The sequence below is a fragment of the Dendropsophus ebraccatus genome, chromosome 9 (assembly GCF_027789765.1).
Source record: "Dendropsophus ebraccatus isolate aDenEbr1 chromosome 9, aDenEbr1.pat, whole genome shotgun sequence".
Taxonomy (NCBI): Eukaryota; Metazoa; Chordata; class Amphibia; order Anura; family Hylidae; genus Dendropsophus; species Dendropsophus ebraccatus.
This window is the reverse complement of record NC_091462.1, coordinates 31,509,314-31,532,756: the sequence shown is the minus strand read 5'-3', so window position 1 is coordinate 31,532,756 and position 23,443 is coordinate 31,509,314. Positions and strand designations below refer to the sequence as shown.

Sequence of the window (23,443 nt, the reverse complement as noted above, 5' to 3'; positions counted from 1 at the left end):
GTTTAATCAATTTATTAACCCTCTAAGGACAAGGACAATTTTATATATATATATATATATATATATATATATATATATATGCTGTATATACGTTTTATAGTCTATATTATAAGTTTTAGATGGTAACCCCTATAACTTTTTTATTTTTCCTAGAATGGAGCTGTGTGATGGCTCATTTTTTGCAATGTTAACTATAGTTTTCCTCAGTACTAACTTCATGACTACTTTTTGCATTTCTTGACAGCAGAGCACTATGTCAGACTGGAAAGAATACATCACTTACTGCAGGGCATACAGCAGCTAATAAATACTGAAAGACTTGAGATTTTTTAATTAAAGTAATTTACAAATCTGTATAACTTTCCAACACCAGTTGATTTGGAGCCTTTTTTTTCTCTGGAGTACCCCTTTAAGTGCTCAAACTGATCAATATAATACTGTAGTTTGGCTGAGACAAATATTAACACATAATTTGATCACTTTCCCATTGAAATAACTTGCTTCTGATCCAAAATGGTGACTTTCAAGATGGCGGCCATGTACCGGGTATTGCCTAAAAGATACCTATTACTGGCTGGCGTAATTAGATGTTATTTTCATGACTTTTGAATCATTATAAAGAATTATCTATTGCATTGTGTATGGCTGCACAATGTGTATGTAGAATTATTTTTGACAAGGGGCATTATGTATAGCTAATAGCAGTGCAGTGTGCAGCTGTATTATATTCAGGGGGGCAGTGTGCAGCTGTATTATATTCAGGGGGGCAGTGTGCAGCTGTATTATATTCAGGGGGGCAGTGTGCAGCTATATTATATTCGGGGGTGCAGTGTGCAGCTGTATTATATTCAGGGGTGCAGAGTGCAGATGTATTTAGGGGGGCAGTGTGCAGCTGTATTATATTTAGGGGTGCAGTGTGTCATAGTATTGTATTCTAGTATAAGGCGGGGTTCACACTACGTAAAAAACACGGCCGTAATTCATAACAATGGCCGTATTTTTTGCAAATAACGGCCGTTGTTATGAAATACGGCCGTGTTTTTTTACGTAGTGTGAACATAGCCAAATATAGTATTACATTATGTAACTTTTCATTTCATATGTTGCTGCCCATAGTGAGATTAACAATTTATTCCACACTTGTTATTATCTATTCAGTCTCCTTCACCCAGTTCTGAGCTGCTGCTTTCTGCTGAAGACAAAAAAAAAAATCTGTGTGAGCTTTTCTCTCCATCTCCCCCTCCTCCCCCTCCCTTCTGAGATGGCTAATGTAAACAAGTCCCTGGCATCCTGTATCTGCAACATTGTAACTTATTTTGTAATGCTGGCAGTGTTAACCCCTTAACGACATAGGGCGTATATTTACGCCCTATTGCCGGTAAGGGAGTTCAGAGCGGGGCCGCGCGGCGACCCCGCTCTGAACCGCGGCGGTCCCGGGTGCCACTTGCAGCCCTGGACCGCAGGTATTAGCGGGCACGGTCCGATCGCCGTGCCCGCTAATACAGTAATCAGATGCAGCTGTCAAACATGACAGCTGCATCCGATTACTGGATGCAGCATTTCCCTGGTGTCTAGTGGCGGAGATCGCTCCCCCGGGAAGATATCCCGGAGGAGCGATCTCTGTTTCTGAAGCCGGCCGGGGACCGCTCCAAGATGGCGCCGTCCCCGGCTCGGCACTCGTTTACTTCCGGCTGCAGCAGCCGGCAGTAAACGAGTGCCTATCTCATGGATCTCTACAGCATATCTATGCTGCAGAGATCTCAATGAGAGATCAAAGCACTTATACTAGAAGTCCCCCAGGGACTTCTGGGTCCCTGGTGTTGTCAAAGTGTTGTCATTAGTAAAAAGCCCCCTCCCCCAATAAAAGTCTGAATCACCCCCCTTTTCCCAGGTTATTAATAAAAGTAAACAAATAAATAAACAAACATGTTTGCTATCGCCGTGTGCGTAATCGCCCGAACTATTAATTAATCACATTCCTGATCTCGTACGGTAAACGGCGTCAGCGCAAAAAAATCCCAAAGTGCAAAATTGCGCATTTTTGGTCGCATCAAATCCAGAAAATTGTAATAAAAAGCAATCAAAAAGTCGTATATGCGCAATCAAGGTACCTATAGAAAGATCACATCATGGCGCAAAAAATGACACCTCGCACAGCCCCATAGACCAAAGGATAAAAGCGCTATAAGCCTGGGAATGGAGCGATTTTAAGTGACGTATATTTGTTGACAGTGGTTAGAATTTTTTACAGGCCATCAGATACAATATAAGTTATACATGTTATATATTGTTGTAATCGTAACGACTTGAGGAACATGCATAACAAGTCAGTTTTACTCCAGGGTGAATGGCGTAAAAACACATTCCCCCCAAATAAACAAAATGCAGTTTGTTTTTTTTAATTTCACTACACATTTATTTTTTTCTGGTTTCGCAGTGTACTTTATGCAAAAATTCAGCCTGTCATTGCAAAGTACAATTAGTGACGCAAAAAATAAGGGCTCATGTGGGTCTCTAGGTGGAAAAATGCAAGTGCTATGGCCTTTTAAGCACAAGGAGGAAAAAACGAAAATGCATAAATTGAAATTGGCTGTGTCTTTAAGGGGTTAATCTGAGGTTAAGTTGATGATGGACTCACATGATCATCGTTCCCAGCATTATAAAAAAGTTACAATGTTGCAGATAAAGCCAGTCAGGAACTTGTTTACATCAGCTATCTTGGGGAGACAGAGAGAAAAGCTCACACACAGATTTTTTTTTATCTTCAGCAGAAAGCAGCAGCTCAGAACTGGGGGAAGGAGACTAAATAGATAATAACAAGTATGGAAGGAATTGTTAGTCTTACCATAGGCAGCAACATATGAAAAATTACGTTTGAGTGGAATACCCCTTAAATGCAGTGTGTGACAGTACTATCTTCAGGAGTGTGGTGAGTGGCAATATTCAGACGTGCAGTGTAGTAGTATTGTCTTCATGGGTGCAGTGTGCGGCACTATTATCTTCAGGATTGTAGTCTGAGACAGCATTTATGGGTGCAGTGCATGGCAGTATTATCTTCAGGTGTGCAGTGTGTGGCAGTAGTATCTTCATGGCTGCAGTGTGTGGCAGTATTATATATATGAGTGCAGTGTGTGGCAGTATTATCTTCATAGGTGCAGTGCGTGGCAGTATTATTTTCAGGAGTGCAGTGTGTGGCAGTGTTATCTTCATGGCTGCAGTGTGTGGCAGTATTAACTTCAGGAGTGTAATATGTGGCAATATTCAGGAGTGTAGTGTGTGGCAGTATTATCTTCATGGGTGCAGCGTGTGGCAGTATTATCTAAATAAGTGCAGTGTGCAGCTGTATTATCTTCAGGAGTGTAGTGTGTGGCAGTATTATTTTCATGGGTACAGTGTGTGGCAGTGTTATCTTCAGGAGTGTTGTGTGTGTGGTTATATCCAGGTGTGCAGTGTGTGGCAGTATTATCTTCATGGGTGCAGTGTGTGTCAATATTCAGGAGTGTAGTGTGTGGCAGTATTATCTTCAGGAGCGTTGTGTGTGGTGATATTCAGGAGTGTAGTGTGTGGCAATATTCAGGAGTGTAGTGTGTGGCAGTATTATCTATATGGGTGTAGTGTATGGAACTATTATATTCAGGAGTGTAGTGTGTGGTGATATTCAGGAGTGTAGTGTGTGGTGATATTCAGGAGTGTAGTGTGTGGCAATATTCAGGAATTTAGTGTGTGGTGATATTCAGGAGTGTAGTGTGTGGTAATATTCAGGAGTGTAGTGTGTGGCAATATTCAGGAGTGTAGTGTGTGGCAGTATTATCTATATGGGTGTAGTGTATGGAACTATTATATTCAGGAGTGTAGTGTGTGGTGATATTCAGGAGTGTAGTGTGTGGCAATATTCAGGAGTGTAGTGTGTGGTAATATTCAGGAGTGTAGTGTGTGGCAGCATTATCTTCAGAAGTGTTTTGTGTGGTGATATTCAGGAGTGTAGTGTGTGGTGATATTCAGGAGTGTAGTGTGTGGCAGTATTATCTATATGGGTATAGTGTATGTAACTATTATCTTCAGGGGAGCAGCATATGGCAATCTTCAGGGCTGCAGTCTGTCCAAGCATAAAGCTTTAGGATCTTCTGTACATTGGAGAACCTAAAGCCACCTGTTGTATTTCCCTATCAGGATAGAAAAAAGTTTTTTTGTGTTGCACTCCACCGCAGAGGTCCCACACTCCACACAGACAACCTGTTGCTATAACTGGAATCCCTCCCCTGTCTTCCCCCATTCTGGCAGAGGGCATGCACTTCTCTAATTGAAGTACCTATGTTCTGTTTATACTTTTACCAGTAGATGGAGCTGCCATATTAAGGTGTTGCATGTATTTTTTTATATATTTATTTCTTTTGCAGTTTCATGCTTTACAGACCATAGAGAAAGCACCAGTACAGGAGATGGAGAACATTAAGAAGAGGTTTATGATCTCTTTTGCAAGCAGAATGAAATGAATGTGGCAGCTCGGTGCATATCTGTGCCTCTCAGCGGAAAAACCTGCCTTGGCAAGAACACTAGGACTTTACCCTGTGCGATGATATCTAATGTATCCCTCATCAGGTAAGATTACAGTACATTTTCTGCTTCTTGCTTGTAACACATGGTCTGCAGCTCTTGACAATCCTTGCAGAAAATCATTACTATTGTCTTTGTTAATTATCCGATATTTTTAGCTTTCCTCGCCGGAATCTGCCCTTTATCTCCATAGTATCTGTTGCAAGTTAAAGGGACGGATCTGAAATGTTTTTTTTTTTCTATCCACCGTTACTTACTGCTCATAATAATCTTGCAATCAGCATATAATTATGTCTACTTCCTTATCTTTGCCCATGAGGTAGGGAGAGGGCGAACTATATCTGCTTACTGTCTGCTCTCCCCATGCAACATGCTAATCGCAGATCAGGATCAAACCTGCTATTGAAAGCCAGTGCTTATTAGATACTGCTGCTATTTTCCTGAAAAAAAAAAAAGCAAAAACATATCCTTTAGGCCTCAGTGATTTTATTTCCTTTGCTGGGATCTGTGAGGCCTTTCCTTAAAGGGATTCTTTTTTATTTTATAGTCTATAATCTTGATTTTTGACATGTCCTTTAAAATAAGTTTCAAAAATATTCTAACTCATAAAAAAAAAATCAAACCTGTTGTCTGTTTTTAAGGGTTTAGGATTATAGCTGTTCTTAGACCTTTATCAGACCTCAATAAGAAATGGTTAACAGGATGTGTATTTATTATTATTGTTGTTATTATTATTATTATTATTGTTTTATGTTATTTTAGCTGGGTGTTGTTCTAGGTTTTAATTGTATTCTGGACAATTTCAGCTCTTTGTTCAGTGATCCTTGCAGAAAGGTTAATTGTATAGAAATCATGCAAAATAATGGTAATGTATGCAGATTGAGGGGCGTCCTTTAAATAAGATAAAGCTTTAGTGATTAAATGTAACCTTATCATGAGAGGAAGTCAGTCGGTATTTTTGATGCTTATGTTCTTCTTCATGAGTGTGGGTGTGGCAGGGCTAACCTTCCTCTTAAGGCTAAATTGTCAATCTGTACAGAGCAACATAAAATAATACTGTACACTGGCTGCCAGTGCTCTTTCAGACAGTAAACGTTGCTTATGTTTGTTTGATAGCCTAATATTTTATTTAGTGTTCATTCTGTTTCTGAATATGGTATTCTTTGGCCAACAAAAACTTTTTTTGTCAAATTTGTTTTACATTATTTAAATAAATAAAGGCTTCAAAATAGAACGTTTGCTAAATTATATATTTTTATCTTTTGAATTTTTTTTCTTTTAAAAGCTGTGATATTAGGTATAGGTGCAGTACAACATTGGTATTAACTGTTTAAAAAAACTTTTTACAACTGTATTAATTAACTCATAAAACACTCCTTTAGTGCTTTCCCTTTTTTTTTTTTTTTTTACATGTATGACGTCATTTAAGAGAATCCACTTTTTAAGTTATTATAAATTTACTTTTCTGATAGGTTAAATAAAATAGGGCCTGTTTAAATTTTAGGCTAGTTTTGGAATTCTTATATCAATTTGGAATAAATAATAGGGAAGTCATAATAATAATAATAATAATAATAATAATATTTGTGCTTAAAATTATTATAATCTGTTAACTTTGAACTTTGTCAAAGTCATTTTCTCAAATAGCACATCTTGAGATTTTGTTTAGTGTGTCTGTTGCCGTTCTGAATTCTGGAACAAAATTTTAAAACCTGGAGAGTTCCGTACAATCAACAGACGTATTGTAATTTTGCCAATTGTCTCCTTCACGGATTTGCTGTTTCTTTGAATCAGTCTCTCCTGTTTGCGTGTCTGCCAAATGCCTGTGCGGCTTTTTTTTGCAAATGACAAGTAACAAGTTCAACAAGTTGATTTATCCATTGCATTCTAGGATGGGTTGGCAATAAATGTGCAACTTCTCATATTCTTCCAGTGGTCTGATTTAAAGTGACTCTGTACTCACAATCTGCCCCCCCCCCCCCACACACACCCAAACCACTTGTACCTTCGGATAGCTGCTTTTAATCCAAGATCTGTCCGGGGGTCCGTTCGGCAGGTGATGTAGTTATTTTCCTAAAAAACTTTAAAACCTGCTGTCCTGAGTCAAATTGGCCTGGCCTGGAGTGTCTGTGCCCTAGGCCTGCACCACCACTCTGTCCCTCCTCCCACTCCTCCTCATCATTAGGAATGCCCCAGGCAGGAATTCTTCTTAACATCACTTGTCTGAACACTGCACATTTGCTGGATAGTAAAAGCACATGTTTAGTGTTCAGGCAAGTGATAAATAGGAGAAATCCTGCCTGGGGCTTTTCTAATGATGAAGAGGAGGGACGGAGGGGGGGTGCAAGCCTAGGGCACAGACACTCTAGGCCACGCCAGTTTGACACAGGGCTGCAAGTTTCAAAGTTGTTTTTAGGACAATAACTACATCACCAGCCGAACGGACCCCAGGACAGATCTTGGATTAAAAGCAGCTATCTGAAGGTTGCTTTAAAATATGTTCACACACGTTTTTTGGCCAATTTTTTTCTGTTATTCTGAGGACAAATAATGTTTGTTATTGTATAAAGATGGCCGTCAAATGGCCAAAGAAAGATAGTGTGTGAACATAGCCTTAGAATGTGGCTAGGTTTATATGTGGTATTCTGTTTAGTGTTTTTAGTCAAACCATAAATGGAACCAACTCAGAGAAATTATCTTAAAAAGATTTGCACCTGTAGGCTAGGTTCACACTATGTAAAAATGACATCCATCTTTCATAACAACAGCCGTCATTGTGCAAATAACGTCCGCTATTTAAAAAATAATGGTTATTTGTGCAATGACGGTCGTTGTTATGAAAGACTTCCATCATTTTTACATAGTGTGACCCCAGACTTAGGCTATGCTCACACATAGTATTTCTGTCAGTCCTTTTATCAGTATTTTTTCAACCAAAATCAGGAGTGGGACTGACAGGGCAAAATTATAATGGAAAGATTTGCACAGATGGGTGACAACAACACTTTTTTTTTGCTGTTTGACATCTTGCTTCTTGGACTGCCGTAATTTCGTGGCCAAATAGCATCCGTTATTTTGAAATAACGGCCATTATTTGGGTGCAAAATAGTGTCCGTCCAAAAAAGCAGCCGCCAAAAAAAGACATTGTGTGGTTATGGCCTTGTTCTCGTTTACACCCTTGTTTTTACACTGACAGGTCTGCCATAGTCTATGTTAACACAACGTCAAAAATAGAGAAAAGGCGGCCGATTTTCATATTTAGGAAAACGTCAGTTTTTACCGCGATTTAACTGACTGCAATGGCAATGCATTGAAATCAATGGAAAGACGAACGTCCAATGCACACAGTGTGTTAAATAATGGACGTTTTTGCCGCGGACGTCAAAATAATGAACTTGATCATTATTTTCGGACATCTTTTGCAAACAGTGGACTTATTAGTAGTTCACATGCAGTTTTTCCTTTGTCACTGTTCTTTCTCTATTTTTACTATTAAATTCAATGGACTTTTTTCAATTAAGCCGCACCCAAAGTCCAATTAGTCACCCAAACTAGAATAATGTACAAATATCAGTCATTGCACTAAGGGGAGGCCAGGCTGCTAAATGACATCCGTTATTTTAGACTCAAAATGACAGACGTTGTTTTAAACGGAGCTGAAAAAACGTTGTGTGAAAATAGCCATTAAGGGGTTTTCTGGAACTTTTTTTTATAGGTTGTCAATATCTGATAGGTGTGGACTCAACATTCGTTGACCCCCATGAACAGCTCTGATCGTTCTATAGTGGCTGTACTAGGTGACTGCAGCTCCAACATGGCCACTACACAATGTCTGGAGCTGTTTGCTTCCAGATTTGTTCTTTTTGTATGCAGGTGCCTCGGCCCAGGCCCACAGATGATTGTGGAGGTGCAGACCACGTCTGATCAGATATAGATGACTCATCCTGAATATAGACAATTTATATCAATAAAAAAAAAGTTAATTTGGAGTTGACCTCTTACTTAGGGTGGTTTTACATGGGCTGATATACAGTAGGTCCATACAAGAATGCAAACAAGTGCCGATCAGAGAAGGAGAATTTCTAGGAATGCTTATTGCTGATAATCGGCCCATGAAAAAAGTCTGTGACTCTGAGGCTCCATGTAAGATGGAGTCATTTGATTTAAAATAGTAGTATGGCCCCCATGGAATTAGCTAGTACTACATGGCTAATTCACTCTTTCACAGTGTCAGTGGTTGTAAAGAAGTACACAGTGGCTCACTCTGCTACTAGTCTTTATTATGGAGGCTAGGTTCACAATACGTAAAAATGACGGCCATCTTTCATTGTAGAAATAACATCCGTTATTTTTTAACTAACAGCTGTTATTTACACAACGATGGCCGATGTTATGAAAGACGGCCGTCATTTTTACATAGTGTAAACCTAGCCACACATAATAAAATAGCATTTTAAAATCTTTATTACAACCAGACCCCTTTCTACTAAATTACCACAAAAAATACCATAGAGTTTTGTTTGGTAGAACTGTGTAGAGTCTGGTTACAGCTGTAATACAGATCTTAAAATGCATGCACAGGACCTCTATATCTACAGATCACATAGCATTCATGCATTGGCATTCATGATGAATAAGATTTTTTTTTATTAGCTTGTCTTCCACTGGATGCATGCTATGAATAACATAAAAAGACATCCATAACTCTACCACTCTCTCTAGACTTTTGACAGTATTCTGAGTCTAGTATATCAGGCCTTGTGAAAGCGGATTAGATAAAAGGGTTTCTGCAAAATGCCTAGGATTGGCCATCAATATCAGAAAATGATACTTGTCTCTTTGCTGTTTGTAAAGTTATAGAATCATGTTTTGTTTCTAAGTTTGAGAGTTGTAAAGGCCATGCTCAACTAGAGCAGCTCGCCTCCCTTCTCCTTAACTTCTCACTGCATGATTGGCATGCCTAGCAGTTATGCCTTGTATATTGATCATGCAATGCAGGGAGGGGTGGTGGAGGGAGGAGATGTGCATGCTACAGCTCAGCCCGGCCTCTAAGACTTGAGCTTAGATGGAAAACATGATTTTATAACTTTGCAAACAGCCATGCGCTAAGAGACAGGTATCATTTGTTTTATCAGCTATCTACTCATGTTTAAAGCTTTCAGCATGAAATGGAGATGACAGATTCCTTTCAAATTATGCATTTGATATAAAGATGTAGCAGAGCAGTACTAAGGGTACTAAAAGTACTAACTTTTACTATGCACAGGCTGATTATCAGGTTAATGAACATTTGTCTTCCGATCGCTGGAACGCAAGCAACTTGTGTAAATGGGGGATGTGTGAATCTGAAAAGTATGAAAATGAATGAGTGATCCAGTGATCGTTCTTGTGGCCCTGTCTGTAGGATAAATACGCTAGTTAAAAGATTTCAAAAATGAGGGGTGATTTGCTACTTTGGTGCTTGTTGCGGGCACAGGTTGTAAAGGGCAAAAAAGGGGTCCATGGAGCTTTAGTTGTGAGTCACAAAACACAGAAATAGCCAGATATCCCTGCAGGGAAGGAAAACCTGTTACCAAGGGGAGCCACCAAACCACCTGGATACGTAGCCCCTTAAGTACCACTTGGTTGTGAGTATTGGAACATAAATAGGGAAATACCAGGGTGACCCCTTTTGCAGTACAGTCTAACTCAGTTTGCAAGTATTGCATCATGATAAGGTATCCATCCACAGACAGCTGTTTCAGAGTATTTGCCCCTCGTCAGTGTGGAGCAGGATTCTGGCTAACGGGGGCAATAAAAAGTAGAACAACGAAACACAGCAACCTCTGAGCTCAGGGAAATCAGTAAAAATAATCCAATAAAGTACTCACTCAAGTGTTTCCATTGATCCTGCTCCACACTGATGAGGGGCAATACCCCTAAATAGCTGTCTGTGAATGGATGCCTGGCTTTGGTAGTCCCTTGCTATTTTGCAATACTCGTAACTAAGCTAGACTTTGACGCCAAAGGGGCCACCCTGGTATTTCCCTATTTATATTCCAACTCACAACCAAGTGAGACTTAAGAGGCTACGTATTGGGGTGGTTTGGTGTTCTCCCTACTGGGATGCACCCCCTTGGCAACAGGTTTTCCTTCCCTGGAGGGATATCTGGCTATTTCCGTGTTTTTAGACTCACAACTGAAAGGGTCCTTATTCTTTAGAGCTGCATTGTTTGTGCATTCTGATAATTATTTAGGAGGGATAATATAAGACATAATATAATATAATATAATATAATACATAACATAATATAATAGGCTTCATTTCTATGTAATCCACAAGACATATGAATTGCTCCAAATGACAAATTTTTCTCATCTACATTTCTAACAACATCTAATATTTACACATATACATAGATTAATTATTCCACGTACGCCCACAAGAAACTGTGTAGTATCCAGTTAAATCTGCGGCTCTGGTATCCATGGATGTAAACATTTGCTGCAAGCACTAGAATTAAAGGAATACTTTATTACATAATAAGCTTCTTCAATCTAATTTCAATTTGCTAATAAGGATTTGTCATGATACATTACATAGGATTTATTCATGTAAATCCTAAATTATGGATTATACAGTATATGGGGTAATCTAGGAGTTACCAAGGAGGATGATTGTCAAATTGAAGGGAAATTGAAGCAACCTTGTAAATAAGTCTTCATTAGAAATTTCCTACCATTTAGCGGCTAATCAGAATCTAATTACAGTGGGGAAGGATACACACCAGCTCAGATAGTAGACAGTGGGGAGAGAAACCTTGAAAGAAATGTAACACAAGCTGTAGAGAGAGAAGAGAGCACATAAAAAGCAGTTTACAGTGGAGAAACATTTAGGCTTTAAAGAGAAAATAGAGCTCACACCAGGCCAGGGAGTCAGTCTTGCTCTATGAGGTGCTGTGCTTGAGCAGGACTTTAGTAGAACAAAATAAATTGACAGCTGCATTCCCATAGCAATACCAAACATGTTTGATCCCGATCATTTAACCCCTACAGCACTGCATACCAGGAGAACAGTTGAAAGGAATGATGTAAGTGTTCCCTCATTTAAGACACCATAAACCTAGTGACAGCTTCATTGTGTGAACTGACAGGTCTTTCTGCAACCGCAATTTACTGAATTGCGGCCGCAGAAAACCGACATGTCAGTTTTTTGCGGCGCCGTATGGGATCCCGGCCGGAGCGTATATTATGTGTATACGCTCAGGCCGGAAATCCCATAGCAGTAAAGGCAGTCTTTGAACATAGCCTGAAACCTTATTTATTTTTTCATAATCTGTTTCTATTTTCTGATTCTAATGTTTTATATTATTTTTAGTACATTGTTATGGGGGAAGCCATCTTTTTTTAAATGTTTTTACCAACATTTTGTGATATGCTTTACAGCAAGCATCGTGGACTTGAAACTTGAAATATTCTTCGTAAGGAACACATTTGTAAGCATGCTCTGCGACCCCTATGACTTCAAAGGTCATTCAATAGGGGAAGGGAGGCGGTGCTGTGTGCTTCATCTATTGTTTCCTCGATGAATTGGTGTCACCTTTCTGTACAGGTCACTTTCCTGCAGCATCCTGATTATCAACACAGACAGAACATGACATCTAATTATAATATTAGGCAAAGTGGTCAGACTAAAAACTGCAAGATAATTAGAGTATACAAAGCAAAAGTGAAAATTAGAAAGAAATATCACCAAAAAATTCAACATGTTTAACATAAAAACTTTTTATGGCCACTCATTTGGCCACCAGCAATTTAACCTCGCCATACACATTTGGCCGACAGTTCGTGTTTCCTTTCTAGGTAGGGAGGTGTGTACTACAGCTAGTTGTGGGCTCAAAGGGGTTGACTGGTCATGTGTTGACATGCAGCAAGTGGAAGTAAATACTCATTCAGATAATCACTGGCCGTTGCCGTGATCCATCCCAAGTAAGTGATTGGCTATGTGGTTATTTCCTGTGTGTCAAGAAAGGCCCAGGAGGTGGTGAGCTGCAGAACAACAGTGGCAGAGGATGGAAGGAGGCGAGTATTGCATATTTTATTTTGTATCCAGTCTTAGGCCTCATTCACACGTTCAGTAGTTTTTCAGGACTGTATTTCATGTCTGCAATCTTCATCCGCAAAAAGGTTTCCGTAGTATATCCATAATCTGTAAGGTGATACTTAAATTAAGGTGATCGATATTTTTTGCAGACGTTACAGACGTTTGTTCAGTAAAATTAACGGATCGCCAAAAATACACTCCCGCAGACTTCTATAGGTGAATCCGTGCAGCAATTACGGTCCTGTGACACAGATTGCGGATCTGTAAAGCTACGGAAAGTGTGAATAAATTTATGAAACATGTGAATAAGGCCTTATTCTTCAAAAAAGAAAAATTAACCCACTGGACAGCCCTTTTTTGCCCCTTCTCCCCATTGACATTATATGTGTTCTGGGCTTAGCATGGATATGGGAGGATTGTTTGGGAGGACATGTCCTTTTGAAAGGCTGCTTATGTGTGACTTTGGCAGATACGGGAGGCTAATAAATCTGGTCTGAAAGTGCAAAGAACATTGTACTGTCTACAAGATGGCCGGGTTTTGTACATTAATAAAGTAGCTCAGAATAGGTATGGATAATGATAATTTACATATTAGCCACATATTATTCATTTTCAGGTTTTTAGTTTAAAGGGGGAATCTTTGTAGTAATGGGTATTCTAATATAATTTTAGGCCATGATATGGGCATTAGATATGCCAAACCATTACAACTGATGGGGGTCAAACATCTAAGACTCTAAATAATCTGATCTTGAGAACTATCAAGTGAAAGGAGTTTTGTTGCAGTTCCCTGCGCAGCTGGTGGATGGGAATACTTAACCCCTTCATGTAGTATAACATACCATATGTGATTCAGGCGGAGGGGACATATGGAGCAGGCTCAGGAAGTAAGCCTGTTCCATATGTGGTGGGTGCTGGCTATATATTACTATCTATTACTCGTTGGCAGCTGCTGGGATAGGACTTTAATCTAATCTTATTAACTAAAAGGGTATTCCCATGGTACATTATTGTACAGTTATGGCTTCTCGACCCTTTACAGACTGTGCATGGGGCTCATAAAGCCACAAATAGCCAAAGTCGGTAAATTTGGCCATTTCTGAAACCCCCATTACTGTTAATAAGAGTGTCATATTGGCATATCTATCCTGTTTCTGCAACTCTCCTTGTTTAGGTAACTTCAGCTGGTTTCTGCTATCAGGACCTTAGGCCAATGCAAACAGGCAGAAAGGGGCCAGGAAACCATAATTACAATACGCAAAAAAGAGAGCCTCATTTAAGAAACTCGAAACACAGGACTAGCCAGACATCCCTCCAGGAAGGACCCAGCCATGGGGTGGCTCCTGTAAGGAAACCACCATATTAAGTGGCCCTATAAGTCAATGTAATGACAAGTGAAAAAACAAGGCCAGGTATCCATTCACACACAGCTGTTTTGGGGTGTTGTCCCTCATCAGGACTCTGGCTAGGTGGGAGCAATGCCAACTAAAGTCATAAGAGAAACAGATCACTGATCTCAGGGAGACCAGCCAAAGATAACACTGCCGGCTGCTAGTTAAAGCGCTCAATTCAGTGAAATCCTAGGTGCATTGCTCCCTGGGAAACACGAATGTGCCAAAAAGAGTGCCTGTGGAGCCACTTAATATGGTGGTTTTGGTGGTTTCCCCACAGGAGCCAACCCTAGGCAGGGTCCTTCCCGGAGGGATGTCTGGATAGTCCTGTGTTTTCAGACTCTTAAATGAGGCTCCACGGGCTCTTCTTTTGCATATTCATGTTTCCCAGGGAGCAATGTACCTAGGATTTCACTGCATTAAGCGCTTTAACTAGCAGCCCGCAGTGTTATCGTTTGTCTGGTCTCCCTGAGATCAGTGATCTGTTTCTCTAATGGCTTTACTAGGCATTGCTCCCACTTAGCTGGAGTCCTGCTTCACACTGATGAGGGGCAACACCCTGAAACAGCTGTCTGTGGATGGATATCTGGCCTTGGTTTTTCAATTGTCATTACATTGACTTATAGGGCCACTTAATATGGTGGTTTCCCTACAAGAGCCACCCCTTGACTTGGTCCTTCCCGGATGGATATCTGGCTATTCCTGTGTTTCAGGACTCTTAAATGACGCTCCACAGGCTTTTTTTTGTATATTCATGTTTCTTAGGGAGCAATGCACCTAGGATTTCGCTGTATTGGGCACTTTAACTATCAATTAACTATTATCTTTGGCTGGTCTTCCTGAGATCAGTGATCTGTTTTTCTTATTACTACAATTTGGGGACACCTGTAACCCTCTGAATGCCATGTTCATGTTATTTAAATCAAGGATGTCAAGCTCAGGCCCTCCAGCTGTTCCAAAACTACAATTCCCATCATTCCCATGTAGTTTTATAGTTTTGGAAAAGCTGGAGGGCCTGAGTTTGACACCTGTGATCTAAATAATGGTTTGACAGTCACCCTGTCAGTGCTCAGACCAGCAAGACACCAACACAATTGTGGTGTGCTAGTCAGTTGCCATGCCAGCCAGAGGCATTAGGAAGGCAGCAGGTAGGCTGTACCAATAGATCACCTTACAATACGTTGATATTCATTAGTATTGATGTGTACTGTAAAAATAACCAAAAGGATTATCAAAAAGGTTTTAGAAGTCAAGTAAGATGCAAAACATTTTTATTTTTCAACCCCTTCAAGACAGAGCCCTTTGATGCACAAAAGCCCGGGTCAAATTAATGCAATGTTCCTCCCAGCCATAGCGCTTTTAATTTTCTACCTATAGAGCTGGTTGGGGTGTCATTATTTTTGCGTCATGATCTGGTGCGTTTTTTTTTTTTTGCTGTTTCTGTTTACGGTGTTCACTGTGCAGGAACAATAATGTTATATTTTAATTAGGGATGGTCCGAACCGAGTTCGGTTCGAGTTCGTACGAACCCGAACCCTCGGTAATGATTCCCGCTGTCTGCCCACTCCGTGCAGCGGGCGGATCCAGCGGGAGGACCGCCTGGAAAACTGGGATACAGCCATAGCCATAGGCTGTATCCCAGTTTTCCAGGTGTTCCTCCCGCTGTATCCTAATGGTACTCTGGATTCAACTACTAACTTCAGAGGAACGATGCCAACTGCGAGACATACCCTACTCTTCAGTGCCCAGTGCGCACTAGGAGACTGTAAGCAGGTTAGATAAGTCTAACTTGCTGATAGTTCCCCTTTAAATGCTGATCATTTGGCTTTGTGAGAACCCAAACTTTCAGCAAGTTCGCTCATCTATATTCCAGAACCTTCTCAGTAATAAGAAATAAGCCTCCTCCCTAGGGCATTTCTAATGGCTCATTTTTCTTTCATTGGTGCCACCATAATATACTTGATATTTCAGCCTATTGGTTACTAAGCCATTATCCATTAGAGAGATGTGAAAGAGCCAGAGAGTATGTATCAAACAGCAGCTTCCTTCATAGTTTTGATATTTAGTTGAGGAATAGGTTTTGGTTTTCTAATGTCTTTTACATCTTGTTACATAGAGTATAAAATGCCAGGGATTTGTTACCTAGGACTAGGTAATTGTTCAGGTTTCTGCTCATTGTTTCTTTCATGCTTTATTCTTTTGATTATTGTAGGATTGCATATTAAATTATATTAGTAAGTGAACTCCTAAGCAGTGCTCATCCCTCTCATTGATAGAACAGACCTGTGGTGGCTGTAATATTGACTAATATGCTTAGACGCAATCATTGTGACAGCCTGTCATAGTGCCTTACTGCTAATGTCGCTGTGATCACATGATGAAAGGCCACACGGATGTCTGGGTGATGCTTTTAATCAGACGTGTATTGTGAGAGCTCAGTCAGAGACTGGGAAGGAGCCGAGCAATGCTGAGGTATACGGCTGAATTAGCTGCGGTCAGCAGAGGGAGGGGCTGGCTATTTGTCCATTTCTCTTCAGTTACATTAGGGACTAGATATGCAGAATAGAGTATAAAATTCCTTTTCTATGTTCAAGTATTGTTGTGATTCTGACATATTCCATAAAGTTGTACAAACAGTAATCGGTAATAGGCTGTCCAACCAGTTACATTTTTATGCTGAGTTTACATAGAGCGATAATTCGCCCAATCGAACGATAAACGGAACGATATATCGTTTGGAAAAATCGGCATTTTAAGCCTATCGGTGAAAGACTGTTTACACAAAGCGATCAGCGAATTTTTAGCGAACGACCGACGACCGTTTGAGAACATATTGAAAGATCAAAAAGAACGATTTCTCGCTCGTCGCTTGATCGTTCGCTGTGTTTACACAAGCTGATTATTGCTCAAATTCGATCGTTATCGTGAAAATTCGAATGATAATCGTTCCGTTTAAATGGACCATTAGCCACTATAGTTAAAGGAGAAGTCTGGCGGGTTATAAAACTCGGCAGGGGGGGAAATTGATTACACGTACTAACTTACCTCTCCCCGTGCCCTTGGTGAGTGGCGGGACCATCCACGGGACCCCTGGGCTCTGGGATCTCTGGAAAAAGGCCTCTACTGGCTGATGGACTAGTCGCTCAGCCAGTCAGTGACTGGGGCGGGACGCCGCTCCATTCACTGATTGGCTGAGTGGCCAGTCCCATCTGCCTGAGGCCGGTCCCGCCACTCACCAAGGGCACTGGGAGATATAAGTTAGTACTTGTAATCAATTTCCCCCCTGCCCCTTCATGCTGCAGGATTTTATAATCCGTCGCACTTCTTCTTTAAGGCATTAGTGAAGCTGAAGCCTCATTGAAATTATCATTGATCCTGTACCTTTCCATTGTTACCCATGCTTTGGCCTTGTCTACTCACTTGGATCATCCTCTTCACATCTTACCCAACTCTGCTACATCAGGGTTACTCAGCACTGCATTGTCTGACTATCCTCCTGACCATCAGTACAGTACCAGGCACCCTTCTATATGACTGTTGTCGATCCCCCGCTATATTCTTCTTATTCCTGTCATGTGTGTTTGGACTAATGTGACAATTACCCAAAGCATAGGTGAAATCTTACAGTCAGGGCTGTATTTGCCACTAGGCCCTCTAGGGCCTGTACCTGGGGCAGCAGTGCTGAGGGGGCAGCATTTAAAAAGGTATCCCATAAGAAATACTTTGTTTATTTAAGAAATTAATATTAAAATAATAATATTGTAAATAATAATAAAATAATAATATTTCAGCCATAGCAATCTGTTTCTGGTATGAGACTAGTGGTAGCACCTCCTGCTGTTCTGTGTTCTCTCGATTTCTTGGTTCACCTTCTACAGCCTCCATTGGTGGCCTTCTCTCCAAATGCATTGATACCTGTGTAAAAGTGTGTAGGCCATATATTTCCTTATGCACTTTGATAGGCCTGTATATGTAAAGAAAGAAAACTGCCTCTTCACAGAAATTCATAGAACTATAACATGGATCTATGTGTAACTCTATACAACTCTTTAAAACTGCAATACAATCTACATATAAGGCTGGGTTCACACTACGTTTTTGCAATCCGTCTTTTTTTTTTCATCTGTTTTTGCAAAAAACGGGTGAACAAAATGGATGCAATTGTGTGCATCCGTTTAAATCAGTTTTTCCATTGACTTCCATTATAAAAATAACTATCAAATTGCATCTCTTTTTCATCTGTTTTTTGCAAAAACGGATGAGAAAAACGGGTTGCAAAAACGCAGAGTGAACCCAGCCTAACACAAGCATTTTTTTGCTGTGTATACGTATGAAAAAGACTTGAACATATATGGAATCACCCAATTGGGGTGTATTCAAGCTGTAAATACGGCCTTGCTTATATATAAAGACCACCCAGCATGGTTAATAACCCTTTATACAGAACATTTTTGATGACAGTGGTATGAGTACGTCGAATGCATTGATATTTAATAATTCCCTGGCAATCTGAAACAATGTACTGCCGTTTCCATGATCCTAATAAAAGGGCAGCGAGCAGATTATGTGAGTAATATGTGGACGGCCCACCATCTGAGAGAGTGGGTGCAAAATTGCTTACTTGCAGTGGTCCATTACAACTTATTTTTCCAGCATTACAGCATTTCCACTGGAGAAAAAAAAATGCTTAGCAGCTTATCTGATGTTCAGAACACAGCTGCACACATTGCTGTCCTCGGGGAGTTGCTGGGGTTAAGACTGTCTGAGAAATATCAGAGGAGCTCGCCTCTAGTACTGGTGTCTGTCACTGCTGTGCATTTTCATCATAATGCACCTGGCTACTACGCAGAGGATGGGGATGAGGCCCAGGGGTGCCTGTGTGTAAATATGCACAATGTAGACACGCGTGTATCTGTATGCTAAGAGACCAGGAAAAGGGTTCGGCAATCGTTCGCGAAAAACACTTGCCGTATATTTAATATTAGTCTGTAGAAAGGCTAGAAGACCGCAGGCTTGTGGAGCAGGAGGATATTTATATCTTATCTAAATATAGGGATAGGTATTCTGTATTTCAGTTTAATGCATCAATGTATTGCTTATCGTATGTAGATATTAAGTGTGTATATCCAAGATTAGATAAATGTAGCTGTTTTCTTGCAAAGACAGCTCCACAACTGTCCTCAGGTTGTGCGCGGTATTACAACTTGTAGAAAAAATCCCGACACTCACCAATAATTTTCTTTATGGCCTTCATCAGCTTAGGTGGGTGAAAGGCATAATGATTGTAAGTATTGGTGCATCTGCACTGAATAAATGAAAGAAAATTATTGGTCAGTACCCTTTAAACCCTCAATTCTTAGTGTTAACTGTAACATGTATTTGCACTAAAGACAAATTTAAAGCATTTTTCGTGTTTTTTTTTGCTGAAAGAGTCGAGCAAAAATTTAAATGCTTATTTGTGGGCTGATGAATAATGAATTTGAAGAGTTTTTTTTTTTACTAGTAAAAGAAAACTTTTGCCTCCTTGTTATATTAAAACTATAACAGGGTGCATACTTACCTCCCTTGCTCCTCTGCTGCTCCCCCTTTAGTTGTAGTTTCAAATGAAGTCCTGCTAAGCCAATCAGAGCTGTGCAGGAGAATTGAACATCGGAAGCTGTCAAGAGACCGGCAGACCACACAGCAGGAGCAGTGAGGGTGCGAGGAAGGTAAATATGTCATTTGTTATTGGTATACTGTATGTGGTGGCACTACAGAAAGTTTTCTTTTTGCCCAGAAAGCCCCTTTAAATGGCTACACAATTAATCAGTCCATGTGAAGGCTTTGTAGATGATCGCAGATTAATGGGGTTGGCACTTCTGGGGTATTCCAATATGAGAAAAATGTTTTTTAATTAAACTCTACTCAAGATATATATAGTGTTATCATCAATAGCACTAGCATCAGCAGGGAGTTACTACTACTCCCTCTCCCCTGAGACCACATATTACTCTCGGATGTTTCAGGGATGGATGGATTTTGTCTCTTAAGTCCCTCCATATTCCTGTCGTATATATGTTTATTGGGACATTTTGGGAACATGTTTACAGTAAGCTACCTTGTATTGACCAATGCCACAAGCAAAGGAGCAGGCAGGGAATACAGCAGTTTTTGCAGGGTTGCAGTGTGGAGAGATGGTCTTCTGTGTGAAAAAATGTTCTGCTACAGCTCTAGGCAGAGGTGGAAGGGAGAGGTGGCTCTGGAAGAGGTGGAAGGGCTGTGATGAATAGCTGAAGGAAAGATTTGGTGGTGTCTGAGCTGCTATTTATCTATTTTACCTGATGTCAAAGTACCCCTTTAAGAATAGGCCATCAATACTCCTAAAGCGAATGTACTGGTACATCGCTTTTCTGATATTTTCATTCATTTTTTGAACCGCGGCCCGGTTGCCGCATACGACACTGGTCTATTACCGGGCACTGGCCGGGGGTGAATCACTGGAGGTGGGCCGGCCCGCCCCAGTGCGGCTCTATTTTTTCTAATTGATCTGTGTCATAGAGGGGAGGGGATGTCTTCCTACTGGGGACGGGCTGGCCCGCCACCAGCGGCTCAACCCCGTCCGGTGTCCAGGAATAGACCGTCTCCGTACACGTAAACCAGGCTGTGGTTCAAAAAAGGACCGCGGCACCAGCATTTCTCCGCCAGTACCAGCCTATCCATGTAAATATCAGAAGAGCGATGTACCGGTGGTACATTCACTTTAAAGACTAATCTAACCTGCTGATATGTCTCTTTTGTGCACGGGGTGCTGAGGATGTAAGTTTCTTACCTTCATCCTTGGCACCATTTCTGTGTAGTCTGTAGTTATATCCACAGGCAAATATGGTGGTTTGGAGCACTGGGGACAAGACTAATGAATATCATCGAAGCAGGTGGGCCAGTTGGGGGCGGGCTGGATCGGTGCACTGGGGGTGGTAATCCTCCTTGTTCTCTTTAATCCTTGTTCTCCTTAATCCTTGTTCACTTTAATCCTTTAAAACATATGGGTGACAATTATCACCTCCCCCCATAAATACCTTAAAGGGGTACTCCGGCGGGGGGGGGGCTCTTTTTTTAAATCTGGCCTAGGAGGAGGTGGCTAAGGGCAACGACCCCGCTGCCTGGACGCTTCCTGATCTCTGACGCGGGCTTGAGACGTGACGTTTCAAGTCCGCTCAGCCAGTCAGTGACAGAGGCGGGAGGTGAGTGGATGTCATTGCCCTCAGCCACCTCCTCCCCGGCCAGATCGAAAAAAAAACTCCCCCGCCGGAGTACCCCTTTAACTATAACCAGACATCTTTACTCTCTTATTTCTCTTATTCTCCAGTTTCCTTGAAGTAAAAGTATGAGGTTACACCCATGTAAAATTCATTTGTTATCCATTAACGTGGATGAAACCAAAGAGCTGTCAAATCCAATGAGCCAGAAGGTTGCAGAGCGGCATAAATTAGAAAATGGCTATAAGTCAAATAGGAGCGAGATGGAATTACCAGAATCAGGTCGGTAATAAAAAAATAAGCTTGATTCATGAAGGTCGGCTGATTGCTGCGCCAGCTTCACCCAGTAATGGAAGATTGTAGTGTCCAACAGTTATTAGTATAATAGAAGTACCCAATTCCAATTGTTCGATGTTCTCTGACTTTTCTGCCTGTATTACATTTTGTGATGCAAAACTTAACAGAGGATTATGAGAAGATTTGTTAGTATTGAGTGGTGTGGCTTTATATGTAACATTTCAACTTATTATGCCATGGACTACTTGTCATTTATTTACTTTCTTTTTTTTTAATCCATCAAGTAAGATAACAGCTTGCAATGGTGCGTTTACACAGACAGATTTTTGAAGCCAAATCCAGGAATGGATTTGAAAAGAGGAGAAATCTCAGTCTTTCCTTTATGACCTATTCTTTGTTTATAGTCTGTTCTTGGCTTTGGCTTCAAAGATTTGTCACATAAATCTCTCTGTGGAAACGCACCATAAGGCCATGTTCCCACAGTACGAGACACTGGCCATTCTGTGACCCGGACATGTCAGTTTTTTGCGGCACCGCTAGGGATCGCGGCCGGAGTGTATACTATGTGTATACACTCTGGTCGTGAATACATAGAAGGCAGCACTACGTAAGTTCCATATTAATCAAGGCCGTTGTTGCAAATCGGCAACAAGGGCCGCGATTATTACGTAACTTATGTAGTGTGAACATAGCCTAACACATGGAGGGAAGTTGTTTGACATGACAGAGACCATTTATGATAACTTGGGACAAAACTGACTCACTATGCTAAGCTTATTACAAGGCACATAGGGGGAGATTTATCAAGCATGGTGTAAAGTGAACGAATCAGATTCCACTTTTCATTCCTCATAGACACTTAGGAAAATGAAAGGTGGAATCTGATTGGTTGCTAGGGGCAACTGAGCCAGTTTCACTTTACACCATGTTTGATAAATCTCCCCCATAGTGTGTTTCTCTAATGTTTAGATGTAAAGGGAAACCTCTTTGAGATGTCCACACAAAATTTAATTAAAAAGTGGTATTGAAGAGAGGAGGGTGGCAAGTATCCATAATATATGATGGAACCAAAAATCAAGTCTACATTTGGAGGTGGTCTTTTGGGAGTTTACAATTTGTAATATTTTGGTTATTGAACATTACTGGCACATTGGAAGATGTTACACAATGTACATACCCTTGAACTAAGTATAAAACATAAATGTTACTCAAAGAGGATGTACCACCCAGTACATCCTCTTTAACTCTTTAACCTGAACCCACGGGGAAGCCGGTGCCATGGTCCGTTTTTCGGACCGCCGCCTGGTTCCTGTGCAGGGCGCCGTTTGATCCAGCGGTACCGGCCGGTGCTGAAGCACTGGAGGTCGGCTGGCCCGCCCCCAGTGGGAGGGAATTCCCTCCCCTGTATGATGCGGCTCGCTTAGAATGAATGGAGCCACGTCATACAGGGGAGGGAATTCCCTCCCACTGGGGGCGGGCCGGCCGACCTCCAGTGCTTCAGCACCGGCCGGTACCATACCGCTGGTTCGAACGGCGCCATGCACGGGAACCAGGCGGCGGTCTGAAAAACGGACCATGGCACCGGCTTCCCCGTGCCTGCGCCGATCGATCCGTGGGTTCAGGTTAAAGAGGATGTACCGGGTGGTACATCCTCTTTAAAGAGAACTTCCGATGATTGGGAGACCCACTTGGGGAGCAGGCAGTCTGGTATCTTAGGCAATCATACACTCCACCCAAGTGTCCCGATTTTGGAGGGTCAGTCCCTACTTTTGAACCAAGTCCTTCTGTTCCGTTTTTCCCCTTACATGTCCCTCTGATTTGCATTAATAAACTTTTTATGTTGCTGGTTTCTTACTGTATAATAAACCCTAACTTGCACATTA

At 41.1% G+C, this 23,443-nt stretch overlaps 1 protein-coding gene across 1 annotated transcript in view; it reads left to right on the top strand.

Moving 5' to 3' along the window:
- The window catches only part of LOC138800823 (sodium channel protein type 2 subunit alpha-like), a 153,672-nt gene that overhangs the window by 53,547 nt on the left and 76,682 nt on the right, over positions 1-23,443 (top strand). The window contains exon 3 of the mRNA XM_069982876.1: positions 4,398-4,599. The gene's annotated coding sequence lies outside the window, so the exon portion shown is untranslated. The remainder of the gene's footprint in view (positions 1-4,397; positions 4,600-23,443) is intronic.